The sequence below is a fragment of the Ambystoma mexicanum genome, chromosome 9 (genome assembly GCF_040938575.1).
Source record: "Ambystoma mexicanum isolate Mex_15411 chromosome 9, UKY_AmexF1_1, whole genome shotgun sequence".
In the NCBI taxonomy this organism is placed as follows: domain Eukaryota; kingdom Metazoa; phylum Chordata; class Amphibia; order Caudata; family Ambystomatidae; genus Ambystoma; species Ambystoma mexicanum.
The window spans coordinates 298,520,818-298,536,926 of NC_090931.1; positions in this window are offsets into that span (position 1 = coordinate 298,520,818).

A 16,109-nucleotide genomic window follows, 5' to 3' on the forward strand; every position below is an offset into this window, starting at 1 on the left:
ACGCCTGTAAATAGGCTTGGAACGCAAGAAGCTAAGAAAACAGTACGGCTTGCTATGATTAGTAGAAGAATAGAGCGGCCAGCGCCAACTATACCTACCTCAATGAAGCACATTATACAAGTGAGACTCCATTTTACAAAAGCAGATTTAAGCCCAGGATGATAGGGGTCAAACAGGCCAAGATTCATACTCCAGCTAAGCTAGAAGAAATTGAAACTTAGCAAGATGCAGCTCATGCCTGGGAATTCGAGGTCAACTCCAGGAAGGGAGGAGAGCGGCAACTTCGAAGAAACGAAACTTAAGAGCATAGCAGCCTGCCCCGTGAAGGTCGAGGTAAAGAGGCCCAGGCAGATGGCGAGGCCGAAGGGAGAATTAAATACGCAAATAGAGGGAAAATGAAGCAGATTCACGGTGTACTAATACGTGACCAGCCAAGCGTGAAGAGGTACCAACGTCTGATGTCACCCAAACCAGAGGATGCCATAACTTTTCCCGATAAGAAGCTACAGTTTCGAGGCCAACCTCAGCCAACTAATTGACACATAGCCCTAAAGTACTGATTGATGGAAGGGAGGCAGGGTGAATCGTGGGGCACACCGCATCTGGGTGAACATTCTGCATGCTGCTAATTAAAATGGAGATTTATGCCTAGGGGTGTAACCTACCCAATCAAAATGGACCAAATAATCTAGGGTCCTATAGCTAGTAGAATCAATGATACGTCGTACTTGTAGTGACGTCGAGCACGAGTGATGTAGATGGATGGGCGTAGACGCCCACCCTTTAAGAATTATCCAATCCTCACACTCTGTTACCATATACAGATATAGCACCTATACTTAAGTTATCTTTTTAACCAATAGAATTGCATGACAACCTTATGAATGTTACACATCAATGATGACGAAAATTTGCTATAACTATTGCTGTCTGAATGAAGATTGTGTGAGTTGCAGCGAGACAGACTTCGCACCACTGTTCATTTCCATTGTTTTCCCATTTTTTTGTACTTGTCATTAAATGGACTCCCCTTTGCCAAACCATCGAGTTGTCCTTATTTCATTGGTGTTGGAGTAGGAGAATCCCGCACCCCATCCGCCTCAAGGTGCAGCTATCTCGTCTTAAAGTACTTGAGGGTGAGCTCTGATCCTATGGGCCGGTCAGAGGTCGCTCCGCCCTCTAGTACACATTCATGTTATGCAGTGCCTCTACGAAGCTCATCTCCATATTCCAGCATTCAGCATCTCTCCATTCAATCAAGTTATGCATCGCCTCCAAGAAGCTTGCCTCCATGTTTCAGCATTTCTCCATTCACTCATGTTATGCAGGGCATCTATAAACTTTGCCTCCATGTTCCAGCATTGAACATCTCTCCATTCAATCATGTCATGCAGTGCCTCTAGAAAGCTTGTCTCCATATTCCAGCATTCAGCATTTCTCCATTCACCCATGTTATGCAGTGACTCTAGAAAGCTTGTCTCCATTCACTCATGTTATGCAGTGCCTCTAGGAAGCTTGTCTCCATGTTCCAGCATTCGGCATTTCTCCATTCAGTTATGTTATGCAGTGCCTCTAGGAACTTTGACTCCATGTTCCAGCATTCAGCATCTCTTCATTCAATCATGTTATACAGCGCCTCTAGGAAGCTTGTCCCCATGTTCCAGCATTCAGCACCTCTCCATTCAATCATGTTATGCGGGGCCTCTAGGAAGCTTGTCTCCATGTTCCAGCATTCAGCATTTCTCCATTCACTCATGTTATGCGGGGCCTCTAGGAACCTTGCTTCCATGTTCCAGCATTCAGCACCTCTCCATTCCTTCATGTTATGCACCTCCTCTAGAATGCTTGCCTCCATGTTCCAGCATTCAGCATTTCTCCAGTCAGCCATGTTATGCAGTGCCTCTAGGAAGCTTGTCTCCGTTGTCTCCATGTCCCAGCATTCAGCATTTCTCCATTCACTCATGTTACGCAGGGCCTCTAGGAAGCTTGCCTCCATGTTCCAGCATTCAGAATTTCTCCATTCACTCATGTTATGCTGGGCCTCTAGGAACCTTGTCTCCATGTTCCAGCATTGAGCATTTCTCCATTCAATCATGTCATGCTTGTCTCCATGTCCCAGCATTCAGCATTTCTCCATTCAGCCATGTTATGCAGTGCCTCTAGGAAGCTCGTCTCCGTTGTCTCCATGTCCCAGCATTCAGCATTTCTCCATTCAGTCATGTTATGCAGGGCCTCTAGGAAGCTTGTCTCCATGTTCCAGCATTCAGAATTTCTCCATTCACCCATGTTATGCAGGGCCGCTAGGAACCTTGCCTCCATGTTCCAGCATTGAGCATTTCTCCATTCAATCGTGCTATGCAGCGCCTCTAGCAAGCTTGTCGCCATATCCCAGCGTTCAGCATTTCTCCATTCAGTCATTTTATGCTGTGCCACTGGGAAGCTTGTCTCCATGTTCCAGCAATCAGCATTTCTCCATTCACTCATGTTATGCAGCCCCTCTAGGAAGCTTGCCTCCATGTTCCAGCATTCAGCATTTCTCCATTCACTCATGTTAAGCAGTCCCTCTAGGAAGCTTGTCTCCATGTTCCAGCAATCAGCATTTCTCCATTCACTCATGTTATGCAGCCCCTCTAGGAAGCTTGTCTCCATGGTCCAGCATCTCCATGTTCCATAATTCATCATTTCTCCATTCAGTCACGTTATGCATTGTCTTAGGAAGCTTGTCTCCATGTTCCGGCATTCAGCATTTCTCCATTCACTCATGTTTTTCGGGGCCTCTAGGAAGCTTGTCTCCATGTTCCAGCATTCAGCATTTCTTCATTCACTCATGTTATGCAGTCCCTCTAGGAAGCTTGTCTCCATGTTCCAGCATCGCCATGTTCCAGCATTCAGCTTTTTTCTCCATTCACTCATGTTATGCAGTCCCTCTAGGAAGCTTGTCTCCATTCTATCATGTTATGCAGTCCCTCTAGGAAGCTTGTCTCCATTCACTCATGTTATGCAGTCCCTCTAGGAAGCTTGTCTCCATTCACTCATGTTATGCAGTCCCTCTAGGAAGCTTGTCTCCATGTTCCAGCATTCAGAATTTCTCCATTCACCCATGTTATACAGGGCCGCTAGGAACCTTGCCTCCATGTTCCAGCATTGAGCATTTCTCCATTCAATCATGTTATGCAGCGCCTCTAGCAAGCTTGTCGCCATATCCCAGCGTTCAGCATTTCTCCATTCAGTCATTTTATGCTGTGCCACTGGGAAGCTTGTCTCCATGTTCCAGCAATCAGCATTTCTCCATTCACTCATGTTATGCAGCCCCTCTAGGAAGCTTGTCTCCATGTTCCAGCATTCAGCATTTCTCCATTCACTCATGTTAAGCAGTCCCTCTAGGAAGCTTGTCTCCATGTTCCAGCAATCAGCATTTCTCCATTCACTCATGTTATGCAGCCCCTCTAGGAAGCTTGTCTCCATGGTCCAGCATCTCCATGTTCCATAATTCATCATTTCTCCATTCAGTCACGTTATGCATTGTCTTAGGAAGCTTGTCTCCATGTTCCGGCATTCAGCATTTCTCCATTCACTCATGTTTTTCGGGGCCTCTAGGAAGCTTGTCTCCATGTTCCAGCATTCAGCATTTCTTCATTCGCTCATGTTATGCAGTCCCTCTAGGAAGCTTGTCTCCATGTTCCAGCATCTCCATGTTCCAGCATTCAGCTTTTCTCCATTCACTCATGTTATGCAGTCCCTCTAGGAAGCTTGTCTCCATTCTATCATGTTATGCAGTCCCTCTAGGGAGCTTGTCTCCATTCACACATGTTATGCAGTCCCTCTAGGAAGCTTGTCTCCATTCTATCATGTTATGCAGTCCCTCTAGGAAGCTTGTCTCCATTAACTCATGTTATGCAGTCCCTCTAGGAAGCTTGTCTCCATTCACTCATGTTATGCAGTCCCTCTAGGAAGCTTGTCTCCATGTTCCAGCATTCGGCATCTCTCCATTCAGCCATGTGCTCTAGGATCACTATATCTAGTGGTTCTAGGAAGTTTGTCTCTCACTTCAAACATGTAGCATTGTTTATATTCCTTCGCTTTCTTTAATGGCTCTAGGAAGTTGTCTCCAATATTCAGCAAGCCGTCCTTCGCTGTTCAGTCTTTTCTTTGCACTCTTCACCAGCCACCGGAAGCATCTCATCACTCTTCTCACCCTCCTGCCTCCTTAGCACATTCATGGCCCATCTCTTAATTTCTCTCTTATATAGCAATAGACATCCACAAACCTCTTTTCTCTTAGGTATCCCCTCACTAGCTACCCTCTGACCCTCTTTCAGGGTTGCTCATTCCTACCTCAAAGGCAAGGCACTCCCAGTGGCTCTGCTTTCCTCCTGAGCCTCTTGCATTCAATATCTCTCAGTGGTTGCCAGGCCTCTGCTCATCTGGCACTGTGCAGCTGTGACTACTGCTGCTGCTTCCCTCTGGCTTCGTGTCTGCAGGGAACCCTCCCTGCCTCGGTCTGCTGCACAGCATCCGTGTGGCTCACTGGGCCTTACGTGGCAGTGAAGCATGTGCAGTACCTCCCTGGAGTTCCCTGCAAGCATTTGTTCAGTCCGTCTTTCAGGTCGCAGGGCCACAGTCAGCAGAGCTGATGATTGGCTAGGTAGAAACACCAAAGACTCGATGCGTTCCGACTGTTCCTGGTAGTCGCTTCATCACACTGCTTAAGCACTGCTTTACTGCGAACCACTGTATTTTATCCTTGCTGTATCTCGTGAGTATTCATTCCAGTTCGAGTACCTTTTTTCCATTCCATTTCTATGCGGTCAAGAATGATAGTGGTTTTTTGTTGTTCTGCTTCTGATTCCTTGGTTTTCTATTGTTTATTGGGTGTCGTTTCGACCTTTCTCGCTGCTTTCCTTGTGTGTTGGTGTGTCATATTTCGGCTGGAACGTGTGAACCCTCACATCTCTTTCCTCTCTGAAAGGTTTCCTCGCTTTTTTGAGTTGGACCTCCTCCTGATATGTCTCTAGGACTGTACCGTAAAGCGAGAGACCTGACGCTCCCACTACTGCACCAGTAAGTTCAGACCCCGAAAGTGGTGATCAGCAGAGTTGGACTGGGACAAGAAATAGGCCCGGTCTCCCCAAAAAAAGTGGTCCACCCCTCGCCTCACGACCCTTTACCCCTGATGACATCACCGGAAGTGATGCCATTTGACCTCACCCCAAAGTGACATCCTGTGAAGCGATGAAACACGACCTTTCACCCCTTGACAAAACAAGAAGTGGCATCAAATAGCATTGTACCTAAGTACACTAAATTACTGTGAACCCAAGGAGACGTCCAAGGCCAAATGATATGTTATTGTATATGCGTAAGTGTACGCTTAAGCTCTTTTTTATAGAACAAATATGCATACAATATCACCCAACCTATGTTGGTACTCATTTATCGACCTAAGAAGGATGAAAGGCTTTTTGAAAAAAAAAGAAAAAATGAAAAAAACCTTCTTTTTGTTCATTTCTTTTTTTCCCAAACCGGCCCAGACATGGCCAGAAACCGGCCTCCATTCCCCAGGGACGATTTCGGCCCGGCCACAGAGACAGGAGATTGTCTTCAATGATAATCTCAACACCTGTTAATGGCATATTTGACACAAATACGCAAGCCCTAGAAATTGTTGCTGCCCTCTCGGAAGTTTTGACCTGGTTACTATGGTTTACTCTTTTACTCTTTCTCTGTCTACTGGTTCTTCCGCCTCTCTTTCCTCTGAGTCTGTGCAAATTGTTCCAGTATCTTTTGGTCTGGTTTCCTTGAACGCCGCCATCTTTGCAATCCTTATTCGGTTGCCTCTTCTGTATCGTTTCATTTCCGCTAAAGAAAATATTTTCTAGTCGTGATTGTGGGTGCAGTAACTGAGCTCATTGTGGAGCTGGTGCCGATCACAAGTGTCGGATTGGCCCCTCAATTTCTAGGGCTTTGCGTATTTGTGTCAAATATGGCATTAACAGGTGTTGACCACGGTTTGGGTCTATTTGACCTAAAACATTTGACCTAATTGCATTTGATCAAATTTATTTGAATTTTGTTTTTGGCAGGGAGGGGGGAGACCCCCGCAGCTTCCCTGCTCCCCTCAACCTAATCTCTACCCTTACACACCCCATATATATATATTTTATTTGACTGAAAAAAAGGTCAAAAAAATTCTATCAAATGTTTTATGTCAAATATTTTTAAGTCAATTATGCTGATACCGTTGGCCACAGGGTTCTCAATAAAGGTGTCAGCTTTGCACCTGGGGCCACTGCAGACCCTATGAATAAATGCAGTCCCTGGTCAGATAGTTCTTTCCCCTTTATTTCCCCTCCTCTGAAAAATGAACATTACAATTTGCAATAGTATGCATCTAATAGTCCGGTTCGGACCGGGGGATAAAATTGTCTCGGGCACCAATGAAAAAGTGGCCCACAGTTCCAAATGACTATTCATTCCTTTTGTAGCAGCTTGTTTAAGCAGTACAGAAGGGGGCTCAAAACTACTCACTGCATGGTGAAGTAACTAAACAAACTGCCCCACATTGGCCAAAAAGGTGGCCCACTCTGACCCAAAAAATTGACACACACTAGTATTTTGAATTTTGGGTTTGTGCATTCCCCATTGCCCTATAGGCCAGCCCAAGCCTGCTTATAGTACTTTCCTTGTTGGTATAGCGCAGTGGGTCAGGGAAATCATTTTGAAAAGTCAGTGATCTAGACATGTCTGTCTAAACAAGCCTTCTGATCAAGAGAGCCTTTTTTAGCTAAGGCGGCTCAGTGGAGGCCTTCCATGCATCACACCACACCTCTGTGATGGATGCTTTTCACAACTCCAAGCTTAACTGCACCAACTCCCTATATTCCAACCCTGCACCCCACCCCCACCCCTCCAGAATATCAAATGGGTCGACAGGAGATGAAGAATGCAAGAATAAAGCTGCCAACCAGTAAAGTAATGAGCCAGTCTCAAGTGATGCCAGGGAAGCACCATGGCAGAAGGAGATGCAGGGGAGTGGCAGCCAGTCTTACACTTGGGAAGTGCCTGAAAGTGGTGGCAGTCTAAAGTGTACATGACATATCTGCAGAACAATCCTTCTTCTTTACACACTTTCCGTGTGTCAACGTATCTATTCATTGGGGTCGGTGTGACACCCAAGTGCACTCAGTATGTTCGTCAGACTTGGGTCCTTTTCCCTGGCAAATGTAGCTTTGGCCACGGTTCTTCAGTCACATGACATAGCTCTCAAAGTCAACACATGCGTTTTTAGGCACTGGAAGATCTACCAGCCAACGTTGTCTTCAAATAGCACTCAGGGCACCTAAAGGTGTGCGAGGAAAGCCAGGTTAGAGATCGAAGCCACGTGGCTGTCAAGGGCGCCCTATTATTGGTTTTGGCTATTAGGGGCTGCTTTAACACCACCTATAAGCCGAAACTATGGCATTAGAGGACAGCTGGGGATAAATGACATATGAGGAGGGATACAAAGGTTGTGGGTGTTGTTTGGTTATTACCCCACACATTGCCTGTCCATCGCCATTTTAATCCCTATGGCCATTCCAACCCAATTCTTGTCTGTCACCACCCAAAACACATCCTCCTAGGATCTCTCTGTGCTATGTTTATCAAGCTTTACGATCAAACTTTGATCTCAAAGTGCCTGGCGGTGTTTTTTAAAGCAGTCTTCTGAAAGTTAATCACTTAATTGGAGATGTAAAGGCACTTCACTGAATTCCTGTTAAAAACAAACATTGGCAAACTTAACAGTTTTGGCTTGTGTATAAGTATTAGGCATTTGCCAGGCACTGCTATTGTATGCCCAGGTTCCTGAAGCTTTTTGCAGCTGCTACCATTGTTCTTAACATTAGGGCAGTGCCTGTCAAATGCCTTTCCCATGCCTACTCAAAAGCCCAAGCTGTTGGCATTGCTGATACTTGTTGACCTTGAAGGAGGGAGTATTCCGGAAAAGAATCAACCGTTGACATGTAAGAAACAAGGTTTGGTCAGACTATTCACAGGATGGGCCAAAGTAAAACATAAAAAGCTGAAATGTATCACTTCTGCATGTCTTCACTTTTCAACAAAATGAACTGTCATAGTCGCACCATTGACTCTCAGAGCCATATCGCGGTCACTCAAAGTCTCAAGACAGAATGCCTGTCTTGCTCTTCTGGCTTCCTTTTCTGGGTCTTTGACTGCTTGAATATTCTCCACAGGTCTCAGGTCTGGAAGGATGCTCACTATAGGCGACCACGTCGGGTGTTGGACTAAAACACACCTTTTATAAAGGTCCACGTTGTCAAGGAAACTTCTAGCCTTTTTATAATTGACTCTGGCTTATATCTCAGAAGCTCGCCACCTCCTTGTCTCAAGGTCCTCGGTCTACTACCCACCGGTCTACCCCCACTCTCTTGCCATTCAGTGTTCTGCACCCCACACAAGGGTTCCTTCTTTGTCAACTCCCTTTTCTCCTCCCGGTCCTGGTTCTACACCTGCACATGCTCAACACTTCAGCACATGCTCCTTTCTCCACTCTGCCCAGGCGCTCCCCTTTTAGACTTGAAGGCTGCCCTCTCTATTAGACGTACACTTTTTTTCTCTTCCTCTCCTCTGCATCTACTTTCCTTGACTCCACCTGATGTCTCCACACTCTCTTTGCTTCACTCACCTCCAATCCCCTCCTGATGCTCAACCTCTTCGTCTGACCTCTGGCTCTCTCTCCTTCAGTCTCCTTCTGATGTTCTTCCTCTCTTTCACTCTTCTGGTTCTCCTCTCCTCTCCTCTCCTCTCCTCTCCTCTCCTCTCCTCTCCTCTCCTCTCCTCTCCTCTCCTCTCCTCTCCCCTCCCCTCTCCTCTCCTCTCGTCCCCTCCCCCCCTCCCCTTCCCTTTCCTCTCCTCTCCTCTCCTCCCCCTCCTCTCCTCTCCTCTCCTCTCCTCTCCTCTCCTCTCCTCTCCTCCCCTCCCCTCCCCTTTCCTCTCCTCTCCTCCTCTCCCCTCCCCTCTCCTCTCCTCTCCTCTCCTCTACTCTCCTCTCCTCTCTTCTCCTCTCCTTTCCTCTCTTCTCTTCTCCTCTCCTCTCTTCTCCTCTCCTCTCTTCTCCTCTCCTCTCCTCTCCACTCCTCCCCTCTCCTCTCCTCTTTTCTCCTCTCCTCACCTCTCCTCTCCTCTCCTCCGGATCTCACTCTGCGCTCTCTCCAAGCCTCCTCCGAACTCATTCTACAACGGCAGTCCCCCTTCCCCTTTTGTAGGGTCCAGGACCTACCCTTTGGGATCTACAATGTCAGTGTGTTACATGTGTCAGCTGTTTTTTATGTTGCTTTCTGTTTGGATAATTTCTCCCACTGGAAAGTGCTTGGACACCCAGGAAGCTCTAGCTTTGCTTTCCCCGGTAACACAAAATGAGCACTCTTAACCGTAAGCCTCCATCTTGGAACTGGATAAAAATTACGTGTGGTAAAGCAATGGTGGATAGAAGTAGAACACTTCACTATCATCTAGCTCTCAAGCCCCCAATGCTGAGTGAGCAATTCTCTGCACGCAGTGACTCGCATGTGCCTGCTCTGATTGCCTAGTAGACGTATCTGTGTCACAGCACTCACAGGGGATCATTTTGTTAAACCAAAGGAATCCACTTGGTATTTAGCAGGTGCCCCAAGGTATATTTAAATGGAATTCGTATGTGTTTTTACGCCTCCATGAAAATCACATGCAGGCGTAAAACCTAGTGCTCACCCAAGACAGAGGAGGAAAGCAAAGGGCAGATGCAAACTCCACTTTGCTGCCATCCTACACCTTAAATGAGCAGGAGCAGAAGATGGAATTGTAAAAAGCTATGGTGTGCTTTCATTTTCCCCTCCACTCATTTGAAAATGGTCACCACTGACTGTTTTGGGGATTTCCACCTTTTATTGACTTCCCGGTCTGCGGCGTCTCCCTTTTTCACTTTTATTGGGTGTAACCTGGGATCCCCATACAGTTTATCCTCTTTAAGGGATATCAGTATTTTGTGTCTTGATGTGAGAGGCCCTGGCATTCAAGGAGTGGCACCCAGCTATTTGGACTCCAAAATCATGCTTCATCAGCCATCTCGCTCGTTACGGTCAACATGTGCTTGTTGTCCCCCTTCTCGTGTTGTCCCTAGGGGCGACCATTGTTTCTCTATCAGGGGTCGCTGTCTCTGGAATGCACTTCTAGCTGAATTGCGGAATATGTCATCCGTTGTCCTTTTCCGGAAATCTTAAAGACTTACTTGTTTCAATGATTCTCTTCACTTGAGTGGTAATGCTTTCAAGAGGTTATCGAATTGAACATCAGCGCCTAGATGCAGGCGGTAGCTGGTCTTTCCATCGAAAAGGTTTCCATCTAAACTTTTTCTAACGAAAATTATCCATCGAAAAAGTATGCATTGAATGCATATATGGGTGGGATAAAGGGTTAATTTTCATTGGGGTGGGTTTTTAAGGGTAAAAACAGGGGTTTTGGGGGACCCCCACAAAAAAAGAAATTCAAAAAAATGCATTCGATGCAAACATTTTCGATGTTTAATTTTTGTTGGAAAAGGTTTAGTTGGAAATCTTTTCGATGGAACACCATAACCCGATGCAGGCTCTCTGCTTGGTTCTGAAAGGATATGCGCGTTATACATTCTAAATCAAATAAAATCAAATCCTAGTCCAGGCATGGTGGGGATGACCAAAGGAGATTCCCAACTCCACTCCCAGACCTAGCATCACAAACTGCGTGATGGTACCCGGACCTCTTGGCCAGTCCAAACATCATGCAAGGAAACTGACAGTGGAATTCACTGCACACCCAATCCTTCCCAAGATTCATATCAAAGGATGAGCATGGCTCTGAAGAGCAGCCTACTAATCAAACAAAGAATCCCACCCTTCCTCGCTCCTTCCACCTTATGGAACATTTTCATCTTGTGTCCTACAACGCAGGCCCTCCTTTTTCGCTCCACCATCATGGGGTAGGAGTTTGACCTTCTGCAAAAGGCACTGACCCACCTGTGTGTACCAGATCTGGAGGCCCTTTTCCCCAACCCCCAAAACGTCTCATCATTCATGTTTTCATAAGTGGATGCAAGGCACAACAGGGGGCATGAAACGGCACCACTTGCTTCCACTTCAAACTCCCCATCGTCGCCCCCTTGCCAACCATTTGCACAACCTCATTCTCCTGGCTGCCCATCTCTCTTGACCTACCACCCTTCTCTCTCCCGCTCTCTCTTTCTCACTCCTTTACAGATGCATTGCACACATGGTGTAGTGGGTGGCAGATAAGAGGAGAGGGGCTACCTGGGGCTCCCCTAATTTCCCGTAATTGCTGAATTGGGGGTATTTTCATTTATGATAAATAGTTCTCTAGGTAATGAAATGCAGGCACCCATTTTTCCTTTCTTAGTGTGGTGATAGCAGTTTGATAGGCCTCAGTGACTTCACCCTACCTTGCATGAGCGCAGCGCTCAGTGGGGCATGCTGGGAACTTTGCTTACCAGAGCACTTCCTGTCTGGCAATGTAGAGCTAGTGGCTAAGGTGGCAGAAATGGAAAAAGACAAGTGCTATTCCTGGGTTTCTCACTTGACCCTATGGCCATGTTGTGTAACACTGGCCACATCCCTGCTTTTCCTTGGTCCACGGTTGCTTTATCTTGCAAAATTGGAAGTGCTTGAAAATAGACTGAACAGAGCTATTAAGCAAGGTGTAATAATTGCACACTGTCATAAGGGTCCCACGTGACTCCATCTCCTTAGGGAGGAAATGGCACAGTCCTCGATATCATAGCTCCCCTAATTGTTCTGGGAGATTTGTTCTTCGATCATTTCCATCTAACAAAACTAAAAGCCAGCGCAAACCTGGGTTACATGAAGTGACCTGGAAAACGTACAGTTCAAATCTGCACGTGCAAAGCATTGCCAAGCAGTCATAGAGACATGAAACAGAAGAAGGACAACCTACCAGTCATCAGCCGTTCTCCACCATCCATGACGGGTCGCACACGCCCCGCTTGTGCGGATTTCTCTCAGTCAACATTGAGTTCATAGTTCCACAATCTTAAAAGGTTACCTCTGGTATAAGAACGTGCAAGTTAATGCCAAGCAGAAGAGCCGGGAGTTTGGACGCCATCCATATTCAAAGCACGGCTTCCCGAGAGGGCAGCGATATTTCAAATGCGCTCTAATCAATTCAAATCAATATTTAGGAGTTTCCTGAGCGGTAAATCCTTCTGTTCTCATATTTATTTCGCAAGGTAGAATGCATCTGACCACTGAACGGCACAATAGACTGGCGCTCGTGCCATATCCGTCATAATGGGACATCTGGTATGGCGCCATAAATATGAGGCAGGTGGAAGCGGACTCTCGCTCAGGGACGGCCCTAGTAGTGATTTGTACCCACCACAAGCACGACCACCCCCAACCCCCTCCGGAGCATCTATGGGGCTTATAATACTCCCCCTCTTGCTGCGGAATTCAGAGCGGCTGGCTATTTTATGTTATAATGTTGTTTGCCTGTATAGGGCCGACCAAGAACAAAATGGACTCCGCTGGTACAGGGCGGCATCAAGAGCAAAGTTGCCACATAATACCCGCTGCACCACCCAAGTGGAGACACACCGCAGCATTGGGTCTCCTGATGGAAAGACAGCCAAACAGGGAGTTCCTGCACACTTCAAAATGTCTGCTAACAGATGTAAACATATTCATAAAAATGTAAAACTGGAAGCAACATCAGTCAGAGCTCTCGACTGTCAGTATTTTCCCCTCACTATGCCATGTTTCCCTCATGGATTTGCTCGGTTTGGGACTCCAGAGCGGGCCTCTGGGGCGCAAACAAGGCCTCCTTTAAGGGATATGATTTAGGCCCCTTCTAAACAGCAATGCCTTGCACTGCAAAGTAAATTTTTGGGATTCAGGAAATACGCGTAGTTTAGTGACATAAAAAGAGGAGGCGGGAGGAACTTGCAAAAAATCATCGCGAGGCCTCTGCCCTTCGCATCCGTCAGAGACATACTCAGGATCTGGGCCCATGTGGAGGCTCCTGACTAGTAAGCCCCCCCACCCACCTGCCGACAGGCATGGGCGGTAGGGGTGTCCTTTGGCCCCAGCTATGATCAAGTTAAGGTTTTGAATGATGCACCTAGAACCTAAGTGCCACTAGTACTACAGCGAGAGACTTTACACTAGCGTGTGGACGAGTGTGGAGCAGTGGTTGGGTGTCTCAGGTGCATGTGATGAATCCTCTGGAGTCCTCACAGAATCACTGCCTAAAGTCTCCTCCCAGGTGGCCTGGGGAAGGCAGCCGCTATCAGATCACTAACCCTGGGGGTGGTATTCTCCGTGTGGGTAAACTGGGAGGAGAAGGCCACAAAGGGAATAATGTGACTCTGTTAGGAGGGACGCAGTATTTATCTTCTTTGGAAGGGGAAGCTTCCCTTATGTCAGAATACCTAATACTGTGTTTCCAGAGTAAGGTTCCCCTTCACAGACGCACCCAAGCTATAAGTGATGAAGACCCTTATGGTCAGCAGGCGAATGATGTGTATAACAATCAGAGAATTAATACTATTATTTCTGAGGGTTATAGTTAACCTTTGATATAAGATATAGAACCAAGAACCAAATGGTAGTTCCTTTAAATTAATCACTGAAAGGTACTAGTAAAACCTTTATACAAAACAAATTGAATAAGAATAAAATAATTCAAGTCCCATAATATCTTGAGTACTGGGACGAAGAAGAGGAGCTCAGAGGCACAGAACTCTGATGTACCATCTAATGGCTCTGATGGCCCACACCTGAGCAGGACTCTTGACTATTTAAGGCCCCCTCAGGTGCAGACCATGAGAACTCAGTCGTGTGAGCAGCAGAAGCAGAGGAAGACGCAGAACATTGCGGCCCTGAGTCAAAAGAGTTCTGGCCTTCAGGTGCAGAGACCGTGCAACGGGAAGTGGTGTGGAGGCTGACTGTCCTGCAGGAGAGAGGAGCTCTCCTAGTTCTATGCAGTGCTTCGGTGGCTGGCGAGTACCGGAGTACACGAGGAGTGAAGCGGACTCCCTACACAGAAGGCGTGATGCAGGAAGCAGAGGCTGAACCGGCAGTGGGTCGGAAGGAATCAAAGAGAAATACTGGTGAGTTTGCCTATGCATGGTGACCCCGGGGTGCTCCGTGACAGACTGCTGTCTGGAAATAGACATTCTGAACATCAAACTGATGAATTAAAATACTTTTGGGATCATTCTTACATTAAGAGAAATGGGAAACCGAAAGATTCTATCAATTGTTGCCAAAGTAAAAAGAGGGCAATACTCGATCAAGATAACCAGTATTTCCTAAGCCAAAGGAAGGGGTCAAGACCTGAAAACGGTTATAACTACAATTGCCAGAGTAAAGAGGGGGCAATACTTGATAAGGAGAACAATCATTGCCTAAGCCAAAGCGAGGAAATAATAAATAAGAGGGAAACACGATTTCATAGAGAAATAAAACTAAATCAGAGATATTAGCAGCAGTAAATTGGTGTAACAAAAGAAACCCAAATGTGGCAGGAAAGAAGCCCTCCTTGTAATCATTATCAAGGGGGAGAGGAAAATAACCTACGTTGTGTGTGGCAAGTCAGAGGAACCAATGACATCAATGGGTATTCTGTCCTTTTGAAAGAAGTTATACATCTCAATGTTGTTAAAGGTTGAAGACCTTTATTAAATTTGAAGTAGACCTCACCACTGAATACTGGCAGTAGTATTAGGAGTGTTATCCTGGCAGGCGAGTATACCATGAAAGGCACTTTTTAGTGGTTAGTCCTGGTAGGTTAGTGAGTGAACCAGGAAAAAGACATTGAAGTACTGCATTGTGGTTGAAGGTTGTGGTGGAAAGTGGCAAGGCCACTAGAATGTGATGATTTGAACTGTGATAAAAACTCATCCTGACAAAATCCTTTTGCACATAAAAAGAAAGATATTGAACAATAAAAGCATGGGAAGATAAAAGTATTGTGGTTTTGTTGAAGCAGAAAATTGTGAACACTTTGAACAATTACTGTGGAAGATAACTTTTTGTTGCATTTGATCCAAGTGCCAATTGGAAAGCTTGTGGAGAGAAGAGATGTTTGTGTTGCATTTTCAAACAGACTTTGGATATTGAAAAAAATATTCTTGACTGGATCTTTAATTTAAGATTCTTGCTTTAATCTTGGGGAAGGGTGTACTGACCCAGATTACAAGGAACCTTGGTTATAAAACAGTGTTTGCATATAATTTGTATATTGTTGAGTTTGATCAGCCATCTAATATCTGTATGTTTTGTTTTGTGTATAAGTGTGAGCGAGAGAAATATTTATTAGAGTGTTTTCCTTTAGTCTTAGTTTAATAGATTGGGAAATCCTTGTTAGGTTAGAGAAAGTGAGGCATTTTTCTCACCATTATTATTTAAAGAAAGATGGCTACTTGTGAGAAAATAATACTTGTGAGAAAACTCGATCTACTTTTCTGCCTCGCGTTTCTGACTCCTCACATATGGTGTCAGGAATGGAATTTGGCTCAGTTGATACAAACTAGGAACCCAAAGTTAGCTCTTGTGATCCCTTCATGAAATGTATTATCCAGCCATCAGAGGGAGATGAGTTTACTCTTGAGGTGAATCCTCATGATACAGTTCAAACAACAAATTGTAACTAAATATGCTTTTCCTATAGAACAACAAGACATTATTTTCATCAGATGTCTTTGTCGAATTTAAAAATAGTTTCTGGTTATAATTTGAAGCACAGCAGTAAAATAACTCTAATGTTGAAACCTAATTCAAATTTTACTTAGTCTCTCTCAAACATTAAACACAGTCTTAAAACCCTGCCAAAGTTGGCCAAGGCTCCTGAATCTCAAGATTGTGGAACATATTTGTTTTAATAAGAGCTAGATATTACAGTAAGAGGAGAGAACTTTTCAGAAATGGTCGCCTTAGAATATCTATTGACCAGATTGACTGAACATCAAATACAAGCAGACAAAAGATTTCAAGAAGGGTTTAACAGGATAATTGCTACTGCCCATGTTGAAATGATAATCACACAAGAATACATATAACTGC